Source organism: Silurus aristotelis (assembly GCF_946808225.1).
Source record: "Silurus aristotelis genome assembly, chromosome: 10".
NCBI classification, from domain to species: domain Eukaryota; kingdom Metazoa; phylum Chordata; class Actinopteri; order Siluriformes; family Siluridae; genus Silurus; species Silurus aristotelis.
This window is the reverse complement of record NC_139583.1, coordinates 6,646,173-6,654,763: the sequence shown is the minus strand read 5'-3', so window position 1 is coordinate 6,654,763 and position 8,591 is coordinate 6,646,173. Positions and strand designations below refer to the sequence as shown.

At 33.2% G+C, this 8,591-nt stretch overlaps 1 pseudogene across 1 annotated transcript; it reads left to right on the top strand.

Annotated features, from left to right (window-relative positions):
- The first annotated feature begins 4,793 nt into the window (after nt 1–4,793).
- On the top strand, nt 4,794–8,361 carry LOC310732140 (ATP-sensitive inward rectifier potassium channel 1 pseudogene; annotated as a pseudogene). Its single transcript, XR_014538157.1, has 2 exons — nt 4,794–4,940; nt 6,118–8,361. The product of XR_014538157.1 is annotated as an ATP-sensitive inward rectifier potassium channel 1 pseudogene (transcript).
- The last annotated feature ends 230 nt before the right edge of the window (nt 8,362–8,591 follow it).

Here is an 8,591-nt window from a genome sequence, read left to right as displayed (position 1 = left end):
AAGGCATTCAAGTGCTTCCAGGTGAACATGTTTTCAAATTAGTGCAAGCACTGCAATGTTATCATTTCACTTAATTTTACATTAATGAAATTGTCAGAACAGGTACAAACCACCGTTCCTTAACTCTAACCAAAACCACCATAACTTTTCATATAAACAGTGGATTCAGGTGCTGGTTCCTGCATGTTAGTTGTACCATGCTTTAAATTACCCATACACAAGTGGGCCAAATAGAACAATAAAGAAGAAAGTCTTTATTTAGAAAGCTTTTATTTGTCACCTATACTTTAGAGTAAAGTGAAATGTATTTCTTTGCATAAACGTGTTTATTGAGAAGTTGAGGTCATGGTGTCTACATTCACTGAGCCACTGCTGCTCTTACTAAATTCATTTCATTTAAGAGATTATTTTTGAGCTCAAATATTTTATGTTTTAGCTAATGTTTCAACTACATCAAGTACAGTATGAAGTATTAGGTAGAGATGTCTTAAAGTATAAAATACTTTTGATACTGAATGTACTGAGAGAATCGATTCTCATATTAAAATGTCAGTACTACCTTTGATTTTTTAAATAATGGAGTTTAATATGTATTAATGTAACAGGAATAGGAACTAATGTATCTTTGGATCATCTGTACTTATCTGTACTTTCTGAGATAAGATTTTTGTAACAATTTGAAAGTGCATTATATATATATATATATATATATATATATATATATATATATATATATATATATATATATATATATATATATATATATAATGTAAGATGAAATTTTTACATTAATATTATAATTCTGTTTAATTATATGTATTTTGTTATAATCAGTGTATGTATGAAGTTTTTCTTTTCAAAGCTGAACTGCAATAATCCATAAAGCTTGCAATGTAGAGCGTGATCAGGGTTGCATGTCTGAACACAATGCTCTCGACCGGGCACTGTGCTCTCAGCTTAGCAAAACAGAGAACGATAAAAGATTATCTTTGTACAGAATGGGAAAACATCTGTGTGCAAAGTGCGTCACTAGGGCGAAGTGAACTAAAACAGCACGAGAAACAAATGATTAGTTTTATTATGGAGCAAACCAATCAGTATCATATTGCAAGGTTGTAATAAGAGAATTAATAATATTGTCTTAAACAGCGAGAGAAAACAATTGATTATATTGCAATGTTGTAATAATAATGTGGTCTCGAAGGTTGAATAACAGCATAAAAGCATGGTGAGAAGCGTTTATCGGCGCGCTTCTCGGTGCAGCATTGTCTGACTGATGAACGTCTGTTTGCTCTCTGCAGAGGGCAAATAAAATTGTCTATTTTTATTCTCATGTCGACTCTCTGTCTCTTTTCTGATTAATAGGACTAAAAAGCAAATTTTGAACTACAATCTATATATATATATATATACAGTGAGGAAAATAAGTATTTGAACACCCTGCTATTTTGCAAGTTCTCCCACTTAGAAATCATGGAGGGGTCTGAAATTGTCATCGTAGGTGCATGTCCACTGTGAGACACATAATCTAAAAAAAAAAATCCAGAAATCACAATGTATGATTTTTAAACTATTTATTTGTATGATACAGCTGCAAATAAGTATTTGAACACCTGTCTATCAGCTAGAATTCTGACCCTCAAAGACCTGTTAGTCTGTCTTTAAAATGTCCACCTCCACTACATTTATTATCCTAAATTAGATGCACCTGTTTGAGGTTGTTAGCTGCATAAAGACACCTGTCCACCCCATACAATCAGTAAGAATCCAACTACTAACATGGCCAAGACCAAAGAGCTGTCCAAAGACACTAGAGACAAAATTGTACACCTCCACAAGGCTGGAAAGGGCTACGGGGAAATTGCCAAGCAGCTTGGTGAAAAAAGGTCCACTGTTGGAGCAATCATTAGAAAATGGAAGAAGCTAAACATGACTGTCAATCTCCCTCGGACTGGGGCTCCATGCAAGATATCACCTCGTGGGGTCTCAATGATCCTAAGGAAGGTGAGAAATCAGCCCAGAACTAAACGGGAGGAGCTGGTCAATGACCTGAAAAGTGCTGGGACCAACGTTTCCAAGGTAACTGTTGGTAATACACTAAGACGTCATGGTTTGAAATCATGCATGGCACGGAAGGTTCCCCTGCTTAAACCAGCACATGTCCAGGCATGTCTTAGGTTTGCCAATGACCATTTGGATGATCCAGAGGAGTCATGGGAACTTTTGGGTCATAATTCCACTAAACCTGTTTGGAGGAAGAAGAATGATGAGTATCATCCCAAGAACACCATCCCTACCATGAAGCATGGGGGTGGTAGCATCATGCTTTGGGGGTGTTTTTCTGCACATGGGACAGGGCGACTGCACTGTATTAAGGAGAGGATGACCGGGGCCATGTATTGCGAGATTTTGGGGAACAACCTCCTTCCCTCAGTTAGAGCATTGAAGATGGGTCGAGGCTGGGTCTTCCAACATGACAATGACCCGATGCACACAGCCAGGATAACCAAGGCGTGGTTCTGTAAGAAGATAGAAATAGAGAATCTTTGGAGGGAGCTGAAACTCTGTGTTTCTCAGCGACAGGCCAGAAACCTGACTGATCTAGAGAAGATCTGTGTGGAGGAGTGGCCCAAAATCCCTCCTGCAGTGTGTGCAAACCTGGTGAAAAACTACAGGAAACATTTGACCTCTGTAATTGCAAACAAAGGCTACTGTACCAAATATTAACATTGACTTTCTCAGGTGTTCAAATACTTATTTGCAGCTGTATCATACAAATAAATAGTTATAAAATCATACATTGTGATTTCTGGATTTTTTTTTTTAGATTATGTCTCTCACAGTGGACATGCACCTACTATGACAATTTCAGACCCCTCCATGATTTCTAAGTGGGAGAGCTTGCAAAATAGCAGGGTGTTCAAATACTTATTTTCCTTACTGTATAAACATTGCTTATAATTATCTGTTGATATTAACAATATATAAAAAAGGATCTGATATATATAAACAAAAAAAAAAAAAAAACCAAAACAAAACAAAACAAAACAAAACAAAACAAACAAAAAAAATAAATAATAAAAAAAATAAATTATATATATATATATATATATATATATATATATATATATATATATATATATATATATATATATATATATATATATATATATAATATTTATATTTATAATTATTTTTGATTATTTAATTGGTATGACCTTAATGTATTTGAAAGCTGTTGTCTTGTTTCGGTGTTCCTAATTCTATTTCACTATTTAAAAAAAATGTTTAAAACTAATTTTATTCGTATTTTTTATTTATATATTTTTTTATTTCGTTTCATCATGGAAATTATTCATTGCAAATCAAGATTAAATGATAAAAGTAACTACTTATATAATTATAATAACTAAGTAATAACTGTTTATTTATTTAACTTATAACTAATTATTTATTTAAATGTATTACTGATAAATGTAGCAAATGTATTAGAAAAATGAATTGACAAACATGACAAACAAAAACAAGTGTTTTATATTTAAAAAAGAAAGATAAATGCTTACAGCAAATTTCCTAATTTATGGATTAAAAATAGATGGTACTCTTCCATCACACCTTAAATCCTCTCATCTCATGTAAATCACTTTCTTTGTATGCAAACTAATAATTTTTTCTCTGATAATTTTCATTTTTTAAATTTTAAGATTCGGTTATGATATACTGTATTTATGTATGTGTTCTTTCTTGTTTGGTGACAACAAAACATAGGGGCATCTATTATAATAACTAAACAGTAAGACTTTTTTTCTTGGAAACCGGAATCAGAAACAATAGCAAACAATGTGTTTGGCAACTTAGAAGAATGGAAGTCTAAGGCTTTTAGAAACACCTTTTATAGCCTTTTAAAAAACAAAACACAAAAAAAACCCAAAATTGTTTCAGGTCACTTCTAGCCCACTCAGCACTTTTATTTGTCTCACTTTTTATGGAAAAAAAAAATATATATATATTTTAAAGGATAAAAGAAAAAGGTATCCAGTTGCCATTCACACAATGGGCTGTTGAGTCCAGTTTTTCTTTCACCTTTTATTGCTTGTGATACAAGAAGGTGAACTTTCAATAGAATCAAATAACCGTATTAAGGTCCAAGAAAACTTTGTTAAAAAAAGATGCTTTTCATGCCTTGTGTACAATGAATCTTGTTCTCTTGATTTAATTTTTTACTTTTTTAAATAGTAAACTGCATCAGTGCCTGACATGCAAGATAATTTCACAAATCAGCACAAATAATCAGCCTCGCTAACTTTGAACATCGACTAAACCCCAGATTTCCTTACCAACATCAGCATCTGATCTCACTAATGCGATTGCGGCTGAATGTTCACAAATCCACACATCCACTCACCAAAATCGGTAAGATTTAACGGGAGAATGGTGGTGATTAAAACAGCAAATAGAGAATAAATCAACAAGCACATGCAGGTTTGGCAGGTGTCCATAAACCTTTGTCCTTATAGTGTATTTATTTCTAGGTATTATGTGATATAGCAAATTGCCCTATCACCCTATGCCCTATGTTTTCTACTTCCTGTTGTTTAGGCCATGCAACCGGTAGTCTAGAAATGTGCTTTCCAAAATCAAAACATTCTGAGAAAATATTTTTGCTCAGTACAACATGCGTCATGTTTGTGTGTTGTCTGCCCAGCCCCAAACTGTCCTAGCACAAGTAACCTGAACTCTTTATCACTGTTTAGAGGTAAACATCAGGTCTTGCTATTATAAAGAGGCCATTCAAAAGCTTGGTAAAGGATTCAGGGATACGTTTTATCGAATAGAAAAAGTGTAAGAAAGTGGGCCAGTCTTGAAGAGTGAGATCGCACTGACAAACACTTCTACCTACTTCTGCCAAAATACTGAATATCTGCAAAGCTCTGCAGCAGGTAGGTCTATACAGAACAATGACCAAATTGTAAAGATTTTTCTGAAGAAGTGACATTTCTATTCTATTCTATTGTTTTTTCTTTTTTTTTTTTAGATTTGATCACTAAATTTATTCAAGTGATATTACTTATATTATATATTATATAATATATTTTTATTATTATAAATATTATATTATATTATATTATATCATATTATATTATAAATACGTATATTTTTATGATATTAAAAAGCTGTCAATAATATTGCAATTTTGTAATAAAAAAATCGAACATTATGTGTGAAGACTGAAATTTTAGAGGAATACGAACAATATATAAAGTTTTCAGATTTAGCTCATACAAGTGTGTAAAAGATAGGAGTCTTTTTAAACACATACTAAAGCACAATAGTGTCACAATGGATCATTCTTAAAGTTATTAAACACTTTAATTCTTAGCTCATTAGTCGGTGTATATATCAGCCAACCGATAATGAGAATTGTTAAGGATGAACATTTGGTCAACTCATAATTAAGCATTCTGTGCATTAATATCCTCTTGCAGTATTACATTATGAGGAATGACAGCCATTAAAAACATTTCCTCTCTGAGTTTATGATTTTAATCAGTTTCTAAGCTAAATTAAATTAGTATGGGGTATTTTATCCATATTGTAAAATGTTTCACTTGAGTTAAAGGAAAAATTTTGTAAAAAGACCTTCATGCAATTTAGAGTTTTTACAGACTTTACTGTATGCATGGATCAATCTTTTAGATCATCACCCCATTTTTTTTATTATTATAGTAAGTATAATGTATCATAACTTTGAATATGTGATGTAAAAACTACTTGTTAGTTGTGCTGGCTTTACACTGCCATTTCCCCCAGTTATAACTTTATCATCATTGCAAGTCATAATTGTAATATTATTATTGCCTATTCATCTACACCCAATTATTTATTTATGTATATATTACAATAATTTGTTTCTAAAATAATAAAAAAGTAGTATAAAAGCATTAATTTCATATCAGATAATATGGTCTCCTTTTGTAATAATGTCAAGGCTTCAGTGTAATACTGGCAAAAATCGTTGTTTTTTTGTTTTTAACTGTAACTGTTTTTTTTGTATTGAAGTATTGAAGAAATCACTTATAATCACTTAAAACATTTTTTTTTGCATTCTCTTTGCAGATTCAGGACAAAAATAAAATATCGTAAAAATGCCCTGGTCATTAAGTCAGTTGTTAGGATGCTGCGTACCACAACGACGACAGAATAAAATCCGTTTGATAACCAAAGAAGGCCACTGTAACATTGAATATGGCAATATGAAATACAGTACCTGCTTTGCCTACATGCGTGACATCTGGTCCACCTGTGTGCAGATCCGTTGGTATTCCTTGACATTCTTCTACGTGGCCTCGTTTATTTTCAGTTGGTTTATTTTTACACTTTTCTGGTACTGGGTTGGCTATAGCAACGGAGACTTGTGGTGGCAATACCCATCAGTTAATCACACTGCATGTGTACTCAATGTCTATGACTTAACCACTGCATACCTGTTTTCAGTGGAAACACAGCTGACTATTGGCTTTGGCTACAGAGTGATTACCCCACTTTGCCCAAGTGCTATTACTGTCTTCATGGCTCAAGTTCTTGCTGGTATCATCATTGGATGCTTTTGGTGTGGTGTGCTTATAGCCAAAATTTCCTTGCCCAAGAAAGTAGCCAAAGCCGTCACTTTCAGTGAGATGGCCGTCATCTGCTTTAAACAGGATTTACTTAGTTTACAGATACGTGTGGCCAACATTCGCAAAAGCCTGCTGCTTGGCAGTCAAATCTACGGCAAGCTGATTAGGACCAGAGTCACACCTGAAGGGAAGACTTTCATTATGGAGCAGGTCAATATTGACTTCATGGTGGATTCGGGAAAGGACAACTTGTTCTTTGTCTGCCCTTTAACCTTATATCATGTGATCGACAAGACAAGCCCTTTCTTCCAAATGGCTGTGGACACTCTGCAACAGCAGGACTTTGAGTTGGTGGTGTTCTTGGATGGCACGGCTGAGTCCACCAGCTTTTCCTGCCAAGTCAGGACTTCATACCTGCCTCAGGAGATCATTTGGGGCTACAAGTTCCTCCCTATTGTCTCACGCAGTAAAGAGGGCAAATATCACATAGACTTTTCTAACTTTGACAAAGTAGAACCTGTACCAACTGCTCACTGTGCATACTGCCATCAAGATTTTAACGTCCACCATGACTCCAAAGATGGCGTAGACAACCTAGGATTGAAAGTGATTAAAATTGACAGTCAAGTCAATCCATCAAGTTCTAGAAACACATGAATGACCATTTTATGTTTGACATTAACATGGGAGACACTTTAGCTATTAAAGTGATTTGAGCAAATTTTCACTTTAATTTAAAGTGAAATACAATGTATTATATGTATCATATAATGTATTATATATAAAATATCATATAAGTATAATGAAAGACAGATCAGCAATAGCTTCTATTAATAGCTTTAATTTGTTTGGTGCTTCTTAAAAAAGTATACAGTGCATATTTCTAGGATCACTGTTTACAGTGTAATATGTTTCACGTCCTGTTGCATAATAAAGCAAATATAAAGTGAATAAGCCATTTCCACAGATATTTGTATATTGCAATCAGTATGTCAAAACAAATAATGCATTAAACAATTTTCTTGGAATGAAGAAATGAGATTGTGCTGATATTAAGTTTCTTTGTGTTGCTTTCTTATACGTAAAAGAAAAGAAAAGAAAAGAAAATTCAACACAAAACGTGGTTGCCTCTGCCAGCAAGGTAAAGCTTGTATATATAGAACTTATAGCATAATGACCACAAATGTACCCAAATATAAATGCCCTGTTGTTGAGTTCTTGTCTTAAAAAGTGTAAAGTTTCTGCATGGAGGAGTATTCAAATTCTTTCACATTGTTAGATATTAGATATTGTGATGGCTAGGTGCTACATTGACTGGAAGGACTAACATTTCTAATCTTTCTGGTACTGCTGTCAATAGTTTGCAATAGCCTTAAAGGGAAATTTTTGTTAAAAACAGAATGATAATGTAAATGCCATGCTGATAACTCCACGTTAGCCACTAACACGATGATTAATTTCTCCTGATATAAATCGCTTGCTTCCCCAAAAAACTTCATATGAAAAAGTAATTAATCATCAAGAATTGCTAAATCGTGGTAATGGAATATATATATTGAATGAGACACCAGTTTACTCCAAAATAATGTGGCAGCTTTATTTTACAATAATGAGTAATCCAGTGTTGAAAATATATAAATGCTGAAATATATTTTCAACACTGCATTGTGCATTGTGAGCATTGTGTTCAAAGCATCTTATAATACTGTATGTTTCAGTTGTTCTTTACAATAAATTTTGATTTATGATTTTTACAGCTGTGGTCTGAGCATTTCTTATTTGTTATACAACCCCAATTCCAAAAAAGTTGGGACACTGTGCAAAATGTAAATAAAAACAGAATGCAATGATTTGCTCATAAACCCATATTTATTTCACAATAAACAAAAAACATATCAAATGTTTAAACTGAGAATATATGTACTATTTTGAGAAAAAAAGGGGTGAAACAGAGCCATGTTTACCAATGTGTAG